This window comes from Panicum hallii, chromosome 6 (genome assembly GCF_002211085.1).
Source record: "Panicum hallii strain FIL2 chromosome 6, PHallii_v3.1, whole genome shotgun sequence".
Taxonomy (NCBI): domain Eukaryota; kingdom Viridiplantae; phylum Streptophyta; class Magnoliopsida; order Poales; family Poaceae; genus Panicum; species Panicum hallii.
This window is the reverse complement of record NC_038047.1, coordinates 6,856,887-6,871,800: the sequence shown is the minus strand read 5'-3', so window position 1 is coordinate 6,871,800 and position 14,914 is coordinate 6,856,887. Positions and strand designations below refer to the sequence as shown.

General features: G+C 48.9%; 1 pseudogene; it reads right to left on the bottom strand.

Moving 5' to 3' along the window:
• Positions 1-998: 998 nt before the first annotated feature.
• On the bottom strand, positions 999-7,341 carry LOC112897197 (annotated as a pseudogene).
• Positions 7,342-14,914: the final 7,573 nt, after the last annotated feature.

The following is a 14,914-nucleotide window of genomic DNA, read 5'->3' as shown; positions in this document are numbered from 1 at the left end:
GTTAGTTTGACAGGGGTTACCCATATATTGTAGGTTGACGGAGCATGTAGTCATTTCGTCCTTGTCCCTCTAGCCATTCAAAAAATGAAAACTATTCCATCCCTCTATGCAAAGATATACAAGAAACCATTGCATCCTAGAATCTGGGATGGTAGCATCCCATCTTATCTCGTTGTTCAACCAAACAAAAGCGATGGATCCAACAATGTGTCTTTTCCAATAATATATTGCACAATAAAAATAACGCCTCACATGAAGGCTTGGAGCTGTCTCCAATGATACCTCAGTAAGACAAAAACACTAAGCATGGCAATGGCATTTGGATTGAAGTGCACTAGTTCAATCTTACAGAAATCAAGGATTGCAGATAGAAACTTGGAGGGATGAATGCAATATACGTTTTATATATTTCATCCTGGAAGTTCAACAGAAGTTCTTTTATGACACTGCAAGAAAAATAACCTTTCATCGCGCACGTTAGTACCGGACACATTTTGGTCCAGTACTAAAGCTAGCACGGATCTATTTTAGTACCGGGTCCAAATTTGAAAGCTCCCATATCTATTTTACTACTGGGTCAAAACACCACCCGGTACTCATTTAGTATCGGGTGGTGTTTTGACCCGGTACTAAAATGGCGCATCCATTTAGTACCGGTCAATGATACGGTACTAAATGATGACATCTTAATACATGTCTTGGTCTGGTACTAAATGGTCCTCCACTTTTTTTAAAGCATCTCCCACTCAGTCACATGTGGTGCATAAATAGGATGGTAAGGAAGCTATACGTGAGGCTGGAGGTTGTGGGTTTGAATACTTGCGACCGCGCAATGCACATTTACGCGTGAAAAATTAGCGTGGCTTGTGATTTGGGACGTCGCGCGGTGCAAGAAAGCACACTGGTTTAGTTGTGGCTCTACGTTGGACGTTTGAAATTGCTTATTAATTTCTTGTTTTTCAATTAGATCAACCATGGCCAGGCAAGTCGTATCGTCTTCACTTCAGGTACTTGTCGAACTAGTCGATCATTAAAGCAAGAGCTTGCTGAGGAGTTTTAACAGCAAAGGGGTCGGTCGTATTATATCTGCAAGCAAATCCATGCGAAACTCCAGGGAAGATCTTGGTGTAGTAGGGAATCTGCAACAACCAATGCCACAAAAATGAGCTGTGCAACTGATATCCACTGTCACTAAATCAGTCGGAACTCACCTCTGCTCTTTTACGCAATACATTGACAAACTGGTATACTAATTTGGGCGGTGTGCTCGAGTCATTTTGAGCTCCAAGGATCTCAATTGGGCATTTGACCTCTGTTTATTTTGAATGGGCATATTTATAGTTAGCATAGGAAACCAAGCAATTAAGGTTTATTGCAAAGACATCTCAATGCAAATCTCAATCCGTGCTGTCTGGAAAGGTTGCAAGTTCAGAGAGAAAAGCACTTTCGTGTCATCAGCTGTCACACTGTAAGCATGAGATGTAACGCCCCAGTTACAAATATGGCTTAGTTCTACTCGCACGTTGAGTAAAACACGCACTCGCACCAACCCCGCTTACGCTTTCGTCCTCGCTTCGCGTAAAAGGGTTAACCCGGGGGTTGAAATGCACTTGGCACTTGGGTTTATATGTTGGTAAGGCGCACTCTCAACTAGCAAATTCATCCTTGTTGGGCCAAGATGTCACATGCACCCCCTAAAGGACCCAACATCCTTGTCGGCAACGTACCCACACACACTGAGGCAATCGACCAGGAACTTCCCCTCTTAGCACATGTCGTCCATGCGTCTAGTACCGGCACACATGCCATGCCGTATGACCACACACAGGTCCACACGCGCCATGCACCATATGTCAGCGACGGTCGGCTCTGATACCAATTGTAACGCTTCAGTTCCAAATATGGCTCAGTTCTACTCGCACATTGAGTAAAACACGCACTCGCATCAACCCCGCTTACGCTTTCGTCCTCGCTTCGCGTAAAAGGGTTAACCCGGGGGTTGAAATATACTTGGCACTTGGGTTTATATGTTGGTGAGTCTCACCCGCTAGGACAGCTCCTCACACATATCATGCTACTCACATTTGGACTACTAGTGGGTTCAAATTTATCCTTGTTGGGCCGGGATGTCATATAAGACATGGAAGCTACTTTAACGTCATTGGTTTTGACCATCTCCACACAGATCTTTCCTGTCAGTTAAGCAGCGATAAAAGGCAAAGAATTAGTATGATATATGCGTTGCGTGAAGAAGCATTTTGAAAGCTAAATTCCAGTTGGAGGTAATAAGTATGGGCAATTAAGGAAATTTGATAAGCTGATATGGATGCCATTCACCTCCCCAGCAGTAACCTCCAACCCCAATGGACTTTCTATAGGTGACTGTTTGGCTCGGTGCAAACAGGCCGGCCCCGCGGCCCGGCCATTTTGGCCCAGCACGAGCACGGCCCAGCATGGCCTTAATCGTGCCCGGGCCGGCCCAGAGCACGCACAGTGCCGTGCTTGGGCCTGGGCGTAAGCCCGCCGGGCTGCTTCGGCAAGGCGCTCGGCCCGGGTGGCCCGTGGTGCACAGGCACGGCCCGGGCACGGCCTGTTTGGCCCGTTTGAGTCTATCTCTATCCGATTCTGACCCCCCGGCTCCCCCAGTCGCCCAGTCCGCCAGTCCCACTCCCCCGACCCCGACTCCTCGTCTCCTCACGATCTCGTCCCGAGCCCCACTCCAAACCCTAACCCTACCGCGCCGCCACCGCTGCCAGCCGCCGCAGTACAGCCCGGCTCCCATGCGCCCCGCCGCCGCCACCCATCCAAGACGAAGCTCAAGCATCAGCGCCACGGTGGCGGCCACGAATCGCCCCTCCGCCGGGCGCCAGCCGCCCTGCGAGGAGCCGCCACCTCCTCCGTCGGGCGACCCCAACCTCTCCGCCACACCGCACGTCGCCGGCCGCCGGGCTTCGAACACCACGTCCGGCGCTCCTACGCCATGGTGCCGCATCACCCAGATCCTACGCGACGACCAGAAGCCCTCCGCCGTGCCGACACCTCCTGTAGGCCGCACCCCCACCTCGACCACACCCTCAATTCCTCCTCCACCGCATGCCATGGTCGGATCAGGCTCCGGTTCCGGCTCCATCAATGACGATCTTCGGGCCTGTGGGTGTGCCGGGGACGATGAAGACGATGTTGGTGATGACGGCGACCCCCTGTTTGGTGGTAGCCCTGGCACGCAGCCAGACTCGACGCCGATCAGGAGCCAGAGCCCTACCCCGAGCACCGCGAGCACCCAACCTACTGGCACCGGCAAGAGGCAGAGATCGTTGACATCGGATGTTTGGCAGTACTTGGACCCGCTCGATAAGGACGTCGATGGTAAGACTGTGAGGTATAGCGCCAAATGCAAATTCTGTAAGAAAGTATTAACTGCTAGATCTAGCATAGGTACCGGTCATTTGGGAAGGCATGTTAGGTCTTGTTTACATAAGCAACAAGCTGCTACCGCTACTAGTCAAACAAATTTGCATTTTGCTCCTGATGGCCGTGTGGCACACTTTGAGTATAACCTTGCAGTAGCTAGAACTGAATTATGTCATTTGATTGCTAGGCTAGATTTGCCTTTGAGTCTTGGTGCTTCTGTTAAATTTGAGGAGTACATAAGGAATGCTCATAATCCTAGATTTGTACGTGTGTCTAGGACTACTACTACTTCTGATCTTGATGCTTATTTTACTACCAAAGTTGCTGAAGTTAAATCTTTATTGGCTGAAGCATCTTGTGTGTGTTTGACATCTGATATATGGAGTGGCAATGCTAAGGAAGACTATCTTAGCGTGGTTGTGCATTTTGTTACTACTGATTGGGAGTTAGAGAAAAGGATAATTGGTTTTAAATTGATTGATTGCTCTCATTCTGGAGTTAAATTGCCGAGAGAATTTCACTTGTGCTTGCTGACTATGAGTTGACATCCAAAGTGCTATCCGTTACACTTGACAATACTTCGGCTAATGCATCTGCTATGGATGAATTAACTCCATCTTTGTCATCATATGTTGGCTCTTCTTTGTTGCATCAGCGTTGTGCATGCCATATTATTAATCTTATTGTTAAATCTGGTCTGAAACGATTGGACCATATCCGGATAATTTTAGAACAGCCATTTCCTTTCTTAATTCTTCTAACCAGCGCATTGCTTCTTTTAAATCATATTGCTTGGCTGCTGGGGTTCGTCCCCATAAGTTTAGTTTGGACATGAACATTAGGTGGAACTCAACCTACCTAATGCTCAAGCACCTTGTGCCATACAAGGACACCTTCTCTGTTTTCATCCACATAAACTATAAGGGTGGTAGTAGTACGTTGCTCACGCAGGACCATTGGTATGTTGCTGAACACATTCTCAAATTCCTTGAACAATTTTACAAGTCTACAGTTTCACTTTCTGGTATTTACTATCCAACTGCTCCATTGATGATGCATGCTATTATTGCAATTGCTAATCACTTGAATCAATATGAAAATGATAACCTACTTAGAGATGTGACCTGCTTAGAGATGTGATTGTTCCTATGAAATCTAAATTCTTGAAGTATTGGCGAAATATCCCAATGTTATACTCTTTTGCTTTCATTTTGGATCCTAGAGCTAAACTTAATGGTTTTAACAGTGCTTTGCAAGTACTTTCTAAGTTGCTCAATCATGATTACTCTACTTTATTACAATGATGTTAGAAATGAGTTAGCTAACCTATTTGCAAAGTATGATTCAAAATATGGTGCTTTGAGGTTCCAAAGGCCTTCACAGCCTACTGCTGCACCAGGTGATGACCCGACAGTTTGGGGTCTAATTTTTCATGGTGCACCTGGTTCTTTTGCTGCACCAAATCCTGTTAGTTCTAGGCCTACAATTTCAGCTGCTATTTCTAAGTTATCAGCTTATTTGGATAGTGATTCGCTTAACCAATATGATGCATCCTTTCATGTTCTTAACTGGTGGCATCATCATAAACGATCTTACCCTGTTTTATCTATTTTAGCTAAGGATATCATGACTGTACCTGTTTCTACAATTTCTTCCGAGTTTGCTTTTAGTTTGAGTGGCAGGTTGCTTGATGACCGGCGTCAAAGCCTAACTCCAGCTCATGTGGAGAGGTTGAGTCTGATCAAGGATTGGGAGCAAGCTCATGCGAGGCAGCAACACAACATGCAGAACAAGGAGCTCGAAGAAATGATGTAAAATATGTTCCTAGATGAGGATTGATACACCCTTATATGTAAGCTCCTCCCTCCACCCTTTTTCTTCAATTCGGAGCTTGTTTAAGTTACAAATGCTGCTCTTATTTGCATTTTGCAGATTAAAGAGCTCGATGCTTGAAGATCACTAAAAGGGTTGGGTTGTACTCTTTTTTCCTTTAGGGTTTTATCCTCATGTAGTTGAAATGGGGTTTTACCTAAAGGTTTTAAATGAGGCAACCAATTTTGTATTGAACTCTAAACAACCCTTTCTAATAACATGGTGATCTTGTGCCTTGTGCATTGTGGTTGAATGTTTAATCTATCTTATGCCTTGTGCAGTTGTGCCTTTGTAATAGCATGGTGATGTAAACAACCCTTTATAGAATCATATTATGTGGAAAAATTAACTTTGCTCCTGTGTGCCTGACTGCCTGTTAACTGTGGGAGGGGTGGGCCGCGGGCCTGGCCCGGCACTGTAGCACGGCCCGGCACGACGGGCCGGCTCGGCACGGTTAACTGGATGCGTGCCATGCCCGGGCCTGACCCCCCGGCCCGCGGGCGGGCACGGCACGGCCCGTTGTGACAGCCGTGCCGGGCTGCGGCCCGTTTAAATCAGCACGGGCACGGGCACAGCCGGGCCCAGGCCGTGCCAGCCCGTCACGGCCCGACTTGCAGGTATAGGACTTTCCTTCCTTTTTTAAAGCAGCAAACAGTGGCTTGGCGTCTTTTGCAGCTTTTACCTGTAAGATCGATGGGGCCCTCAGTCATTGTTTGCATCTTGTGATGAAATGGAAGTTATTTGAATCATTCATTACACTATCCAACAAGAAGTTGAAGATTGAAAGTGACATGCAAATTAATTGTGACAAGTAGTGAGTGGAACGGACCGGGGAGTGAAACTTGAGCCATTCTGTAAGGTTTTCACTTCAGGTTAAATAGTCACCATTGAACAAATCAGGCACCACAACGAAGTATCCGGCCTCACCAACTTTATCGGCTATCTTCCTGTATGGTAGCGTCAGCGTTCAAGTAAATCAAGGGCGATAAGCAAGTAGTAGTACATACAGGCAGGGTTTGTTACGTGGTAGAACTCTAAACAAAATGCAATCTATCTCATATGAGGACTAACTTTTCACTGGGTTGTCTCTTACATTGTACACAAGCACAAAACAATGTTAGTTTGTTTCAGAACAGAAAGCATCGTTCAAACATTAAGCTAGCTAGAAGAAACATATTTCTAGATGAGGTGATTTGTCAATCCAAGGCCCCAGAGTCAAATGCTGATTTTGAAGACCGTGCAGAGCAAGAAGATTTAAAAATAAGCTAGCCAATTGACGGCCCGTTTGGGAGGGCTCTTATCTACTCTGCTTTCACCTACTTTTTCACAAACCGAAGCACTGTAGCGTGAATCTTTTTGCAAATTGAGACAAAAATGGACTGAAAATACGGTGAAACCAGCTAGTTTTGCCTTCAGCAGTTTTAACTTTAGCGGTGAAGCCATTTGAGTAAAAGTCCCTCAAAACGCCCCTAAATGGTCAGTTGTTCAAAATCTCTTAATTTTAAGATGCTATAGTTGACCAAGACCAGAGCCGTTTGAAAACCACGATTACTACGCCAGAACAGAGCGAGAAAGAATACAAAGTTCAGGAATTAGAAGTCCATGGATAGATATATTTGTGTACCTGAGTAAAAGTTCAGGAATTAGAAGTCCATGGATAGATATATTTGTGTACCTGAGTAAAGGTGCTTCAAACCCTGTGGAAATCAATAAAAAAAGGGAGAAAAATGTCCTGTCAGAACGTACGCCCAAATGACAATAAACTGCAGTAGTATGGTCGATGCACCAACCAAAAACATCGGAGGCGAGGACGATGGCGCGGCTTGAGCTTGCAGCACCGGTGACGTAGGCCTTGAAGCCTCCCGGGAGGTCGTTGACGACCACACCGGCCTCGCCGCCACGCAGAGACATGTCCGGTAGGTTGTCCTGGCACTGCGAGTGCTCGCCCTGAGCGATCGCCGCCGTCCCAGCAAGAACGACGGCGAGGCAGAGGAAAAACATCGCCGGAAGCCATGGCCTCAGACGGGAACCTCTGGGATTCTTGTGGCCGCCGCTCTGCTGCGTCGCGTTTACTTGTAGTACATGAGCAGGGTTAGGTGCGGTGGGGCAGTGAAGACTGCATCAGATTTTTTGTGTATTTACGTCGCCATCCTAAGCAGGCGGCTTTTGCTCTGCACAGGAACCTTCTGCTCGGAAGAGCGAGATCGATTCAGCTTCGCGGCTGCTTCGCCTCGTTGTCATAGTCATAATAGTACACACCACACCAATAAAGAAAGTGGATAACCCAGCCGTGATTTGCCTTGCTGAAAGACTGGACATACTCCTGGACTTTGTATTGACTTGCCTTGCTTACTGAATGAACGATGCAGCAGCAGGGCCCTTAGCTGCTCAAGATGACGCTTTAAGAAGAGCTCACGCCGGCGCTGACGAATAGGTCTCCCCAACAATCCCTGTGTGCTTTGGACTTGCGAACGTTGATCAGCGAGGCTGCCTCTGAATTCCTGAAATATTGCGACGCCTAAGTCCTGAACGGCAGTGAAGCAGTGCCGAAGCTGGTCACCAAGGTAACGCCTGAAGAAGAGAGCTCACGCCAACAACCCCTCTCAGCCTGGACGTGGTCAAATGTTAAGGACGTCTCTGAATTCAGAAATGTAGTTGTAGGAGGACATTTTGTGAACAATTCTGCGTATCGGGACGTAGAGGCATGGTGAAGAACGCACGCCAAGGGAAAACTTTCCTGTCACGTATAAGAGATGTCGCTAGATAAATTACCATAAAAAAAGCTTGTTGCAAGTTTCGGTTGTACTTCCTGGGAGCCTGCGTCGTCAATGGAGGTTGCCTAAGCCAACATGTTTCCGAGAAGGCATCAGTGATGCCACAGTTTTTGGCTTCTGCACTGAATCCATGACTTATTCGTTTTCTCCTTTTCGAAGACAATGTTGGGGATCCCCGCCTCCGAGGAAATGGTCAGAGGTCCTGAGCGAGGCAAACCAATGAAGGCGGTCACGACAATAACCTTTGATATCCGTTTTCTTGCTCATTCGTTCTTGCAGCAAGTGGCAGATACGTCGTCGAAGGTTGTTGACACACGGCTACGAACAAACCTGAAGAAGACAGGCTCCGATCCTCGCTCGGAGGTCCTCAAGCATCAAGAGGGAGGCTGACATCAGGACAAAGACCTCCGATGATGGCAAGGACCAGTTTCTACCTGCAGATATAAGGAAAGAGGTTGACGGATCGGAGGTTATCTTTGATATCAAGTGAGAAGTATGGTCAAGTAGCAGTGTCGGTACATGCAAACAGGGGTACCTCTTGCTAGGGTATCCAGACCTATAGCGCGTCACTGCCACCTCACAGGTAAGGGCGCGATCGTGTCCGGCTCCGGCGTGTGCGCTGAGCGCATCGTGGTGGACGCGCCACCATATGCTCGGCCGCCTATCCTCCATCATCGCCAAGGAGCTGCTCAACGACCAGAAGGTCGTGGTGGCCCACTGCGAGGAGATCTGCCTCTCCGCGGGCCCCATCTGTCAGTAAGTTGACTGATAGGGTCTCCAACCAGATGGGCGTAAGGTTATCCGTGACCTCGCCCTGGTCCTATGGGTGACGGGGCGTACGGCCCGGGCCTGACAGCTGGGATCATGGTCTCTGGACCTCCCCCCGTGCTCATATAGGTCCGGCGCCTCCACGTGCCCATGAGGACAGCATGCTCGGGAATGGCCTCCTTAGGCCCGGACCCCCCAGGGGGTCCGGCGCCGCCACGTGTGGGAGCCAGACCCCTCTGGGCTTGTCTATCCGGATTGGCCTCGGGGATCCGGACCTCCCTTCCCCCCTGGAAGGGGTCCGGTATCGCCACGTGCCGTCAAGGTGGTGACCGCAGGGCCAGCCCTACCACGTGCCCGTGGCAGAAGGCCCTCCGCGGTTGTCACACCCGATTTATAAAGACATAAACTGAGCAATCGTATATACGCCAGGATCAAGTCATGCATATATACCACAGAATTATCAAGATATCACAATACATATCTCGAAATAAAAGCATATAAATTGCAAATGAATTCTTTATTACAACTGAATTAAGAATCAGTTCAAGGAGTGCGGAAGCGTAAAATGAATATATGAAGAACAGTGCGCCACAGGGACATCGGCTGGGAGACAAACGCCTAGAAATCGTCGAGTCCGCTGATGTAGTCCTCCACGTCGCCGGGTACTGAGCAGCAGTCGAGGATATCCCAAAGAGAATAGAAGAGTGGAAAAAGCAAGTGTGAGTACACAACTTGTACTCAACAAATATAACACGAATGATGAGGCTCTACGGTTAGCTGACTCAACTGCATTAGCTTTTAATTTTGGCAAATTTTATTAAAGCTATTTTCTACGAGTGGATGGATTACCATAACCCGAGTTATAGAATAACAAATTAAAATTACTCATGTGTCTACTGAAATCCAAGCCAAACCACCAACAAATAAACCCCACTAATCAGACGGAGCATCTGGGCCGCTCATGACCGTGAACACGGCTAGTATACCAGTTTTACACTCTTGAGAGGTTGCACAACTTTACCCACAAGTCGTGAGCTACGCTAGTTGTTCATCACACTTCCTTAGGTGAGATGACTAGCAAGCACACTATAAGACCGTTACAAAGGATCATGTTAGTAAGGTGTAACCGCTAAGGTTTCTGGATCAGCGACGATGGGGCCCACCTCACGGGGGTACAAGCACACAGCACAGACCAAGCCGGAGGAGCAGGGACTATTGAAGCTTACCACCCCTCTTGCCCCGCAGGTAAGTTACTTCCAAACCAAAATGCCCTAATTAGTAAGTCAAGACCGTCCCATTCCAGTCTTGTGGTTGCGCGGTTGTCCCAGGTTGTCGCTCTATGAACCGATCCTTAGGGAGAGTGGCCAACCAAGCACTAAGCACCGTGCTGGCCCCATAAACCATGTTTCTATAAAAACATCTTTTAACGAGACGTGAGCCGCTCAAGCACACAGCACAGAGGGCCACTCTCAGAATCAAGTTGCATATATGATTAGTCGAATTTAATTAAAAAGAACCATAATGTGGGAGAGCGCAGCACCTAGCACAAGTAACCAAAATGCAACCCAAGGTATATATATAAAGGATAAAAGTGGCTAGAAAATCCTTATAAGCTTACAGTATTAAAATGCAGTATGAAATTGTATTTAAAAGTGATAGGATGTTCATGTTATACTTGCCTTCCTCAAACTCTCCTGGCTGCTGCTCAAGCGCGTCTGAAGAAGGTGGCTCCTGGTACTCCTCCGATGGCTCAACGTCTACTCACGATCGCAACGCTAAAATATGGTCCACACATGCACATACATGCAAACATTGGCAAAAGATAAGAAACAGTACAACAATACAATAAAATAGCATACAAAACTAAGCTAAAGCTATTCTATGCGTTACAACGATCGCGTGAGCGCAAAAACCACTTAAAACGAAGCTAAGACGCGAAAACTAGGGCTAAAAGAAGGTCTAGGGACTTAACTGCGAGAAAACTGAACGTTCCAGGGGGTTCTGCGCGAAAACTAGGGACTTATACACAATTAACCTATAGATGCAGGGTCTAACATGCAAAAACTACAGGGCTGGACTGCGGACCCAAAATCTAGAAAGCTCAGGGGCTTCGGTGCAAAAACAGGGGCTCAACTGGAATTATTTTTGAACTAACGTGGACTGCGGGTTAATTCCGAAGAAACTAAGGGGCTCTTTACTAAAAGTGCCGGGGCGAACCGGCAACTTCGAATCTGGGCCACTGGATCTAAATCTAACGGCTCGGACCTAATCCAAACCACGAACCGGTATCTGCAGATCTGATCCGTTGGATCCCGATCTCGCGGCTCAGATCTAAACGAACCGCGATCTAATTGTGGGCGTTGGCTCGGGATCAGATGGCTCACGGGGTTTGGGCGTGCGGGGTGGCAGCGCTGGTCATTGGAGACGAGTTCCCGCGGCGGCGCGCAGCTCGGGCTCGCCAGACTTCGCCAATTCTGGCGCTCCGGTGGTCAAATCTAGCGGGGCTTGAGTCTATCGTGATCAGCGTGACACGCGTGATCCACCTGGGCCACTTGCGGGCCTCGGGAGTGCTCGGGGACGCGGTTGTGACGGCGGAGACGGGTCTGTGTGGCGGCGCTCGCCGGCGTGCGCGCGTGCGTGCTGTTCTGGGCACAGGTAAGGGCGCAAACGGGGCCGAGCGCGTGCGCGGTGCAAGGGTAGGCCAAAACAGGGCGATGTGGCGGCGGTGCAGCAATGGCGGTGGAGCGCCGGTGTGCGTGGTCTGGCCGCAAGGGTGGACTACAGCCTACCGGATCTAGCGCAATAGGATGGGGAAGGTGCCGTGGTGCTCACCGAGGGCTCGAACTGGTGGTGGGGGGGGGGCAGCGCAGGGTGATCGGCGGCGAGGTCCGAGCGGCGGGGCGGCGTGGAGCTTGTGGAGGGGGCCGATGCAGGGCGTCTCCGGGCTTCTGATCCCCACGGGTTGACTCGTGGTGTTCCTGCGGAGGTGCCATGGGGGTTAAGAAGGTCAGGGAACCACCGGCGGCGAGGAATCAAGGTGGCGGAGCAAACTCACCGGCGGCGGTCCTCGGTGAAATTCCAGCGCTACACGGGTCAAGGTCGCGGGTGGCGGGCTTGGGGAGCTTCCTGGCACTGAGGCGAAGCTGAGGCGGGTCTTGGCCGGGGCTGGGGTGCAGCGGGGTGGCCGGTCCACGGCTGGGCAGGGGGCTCGGTGCGGCGAGCAAGACAGGGACGATGGCGCTAGGGTTTTGCGGCGACCAATAAAATATATGCACCAGCATGAATGCACATTTATGTTGACCCTAAAACAAATTTTAATTCTTTGCGGAACTTAATTAAATTAAATGCAAGCTAGGCAAAATAAATCCCTAGAAAACTACTGGAGCCAAATTAAATTCAATATAAATCCCATAATTTTACATTAGGGTGTTACAGCGGGTCGACCCAACTACCGCATTTAATGCGGGTAGGTGAGCTGCGCGCGCCCAAGATAGGGCATGGCCTGCCCACTGACACACTGGGCAGGTATGCTGACACCACGGTAAGCCCGCCTGTTTCCAAGGCGACGCGTCACTGTGCACTATGCGCGGGCAAGCGGCGTACAGTCAACTCACTACGCCGCGCGCGTGAGCAAGGGGTAATGATGGTCTGCTACAGGAGAGCTGAGGCGAGCACTGCCACAGTGCGCACGGAGGCGACGGCACGGCGGGTCAGCGCAGCCCCTTCACCTGTCAGAGGGTTCTAGCCCAACAGTAACAGCACGTCCTCCATTCTGTGAACACTGACAGGAGGTACTGTGCCAGTAAGGCGGTAGAAGACCATATCCTGGCTATAGATACGCACATCAACTTCTCAATCAAGAGGACTACAGGAAGGAGTTAGAGAAGAAGATTACATATCACTCGTATTGCAGGCTCCAGTTGCGGGCCCACTTGTCGGGGTCCCGCTCAGTGTATGCACCTCCCTTAGCCTATAAAAGGGAGACTGCACTCATTAGAACGACAACTTCTAAGTCCATAAGGTTCACAAGGCCCAACAATTTCCCAGGCTTTCCCAAGCAATACAACACTCAAGTGGACGTAGGGTATTACGCTCCGGCGGCCCGAACCACTCTAAATCCTCGTATCTTTCCCGTGTTCACCCGCCCTTTGATCAAGCGCTCATAGGTCTCCCCCAAACTCTTTCTAAACTAGGATTAGGTAGGTGCATTCCACCACCCGACTACAGATTTCCTCCGACAAGTAGAAAATTTGTACACTCTAAGCCTTGAAAATGCCCTTCGAGCGAATATCCCGGGTAGATAGGAGTATAATAGGAATCATGTAACGGAGGTAGGGGGTATAAATACCCCCACCTTTTACTCTAACTGGGATGATTTTTTAAGAAATTATGAGTGCATACAAGGTTATTTCATTGAGTACAAAGAACTTCTTTTCACCTTTTCTGTTTGGGGACCTTCAGAGCCAAACAGAGGCGCCCACCGTCTTCTCAGCTCGATCAAGCAACCTACGATAGCACCACAAAAGAAGAATACTGTAAGCTCCGGGACAAACACTGAGCCTGAGCCGACGGCTCCAAGCACCAGTCATCCAAAAGAGGAAACCCTACCTCCAATGCAAAACCAAACACTCCCAGAGCAAAAAACTGAGATCCTCGAAGACCCCATCGAACAAGAACAAGTACCGGAACCTACATTAGCGGAGGTCCTAGCGAGACTCAAAGCCCTGGAGAAAGCTAAGGGCAAAATCAATGCACAAGTAGCAGAAAGGCAAAAGGCAGCTCAGCAGGCCAAGCAATTGGCAGATGCCAAGCGCAAGCTAGCAGAGATGAAAGCAGAGCTCAAAGACATTCGAAGAGCACAAGAAGAGTACGAACAAGAAGAGGAAATACACTCCAACAACCCAACCAACAACCACCACACAGAAAACCATAACCCTCACCACGAAGGACACCACCACTATGAAGATCATCTCCAAAGGAAAACCCACTCTTCACAAGCCTTCCATCCAAACTCACCCTTGTTAGCAACACTGCAGCAAGTCCCATGGCCGAAAAGCTACATGCTTGTCCAGCTTCCAAAATACAATGGTTCTGCAGATCCAACCCAATTCCTTATGACCTATGAAGCCACAATTGCATCCGCTGAAGGGGATGATCTCATTATGGCTAAGTCATTCATCACGGCTTGCGAAGGTCCAGTCGCCACATGGTACTCTTACCTGCCACCAAGGTCCATCATGAGTTGGAATGATCTCAAGAACAAACTCAAACAAGATTTTCAAGGTCTCAAGACGGATGATTCAGCTGTAGTTGACAACTACCAATGCCTTCAGCAAGACAGAGAACCCTTATATGATTTCTTCCAAAGGTTCATCCAGAAGAAAGCTCAGACTCCAAATCTTCCAGAACGCACTGCAGTCAAGAAATGCATCGAGGGTCTGCTCCCAGGACAGTTAGCATCACATCTGTCAAGAGAGCGACCCAACAACCTTGAGGAACTATACGCAGAAATGGAAAAATACGCAAGGTCCGCTGCGGATCACAAGAAGAAAGTAGAAATGAGGAAAATGATGAGACAGAACTCTCAGCCAGGATGGCTTAACCTGAACCACTACAACCCTCAACAACAAAACCCACAATACATCCTCCCAGTACAACCTCAACAAGAAGACAAGTCCCAAAGCATCCAGCCTTTCATCACCCCACCACCAAGCCAACAAACCCAACAAAATACAACCTTCAATCAACCCTCGCATCGAGAAGGGCGATCCAATAGAGTCAGAGGAAGAGGCCGAGGCCGAGGCCGTGGTCGGGGACCTCCGCATCAAAATGACAATCCCTCCAACACGCCCAACAAGTTCTTCTGTCACTTCCACAGAAGAGACTCAGACCATACAACCAACTACTGCCCGGAAAAGAAAAAAACTCTAGAAAGAATGGAGGCAGAAAAAAATGCCCAAAAAATAGTCAACCACACCACTTGGGCACCACAACCATCATTTCCAACCTTCACTCCCAACCTAACCTTCACTCCCAACCCAAAATTCAATTACCAGCCTTTCTCAATGCCTTATCAGAACCCCATTCAA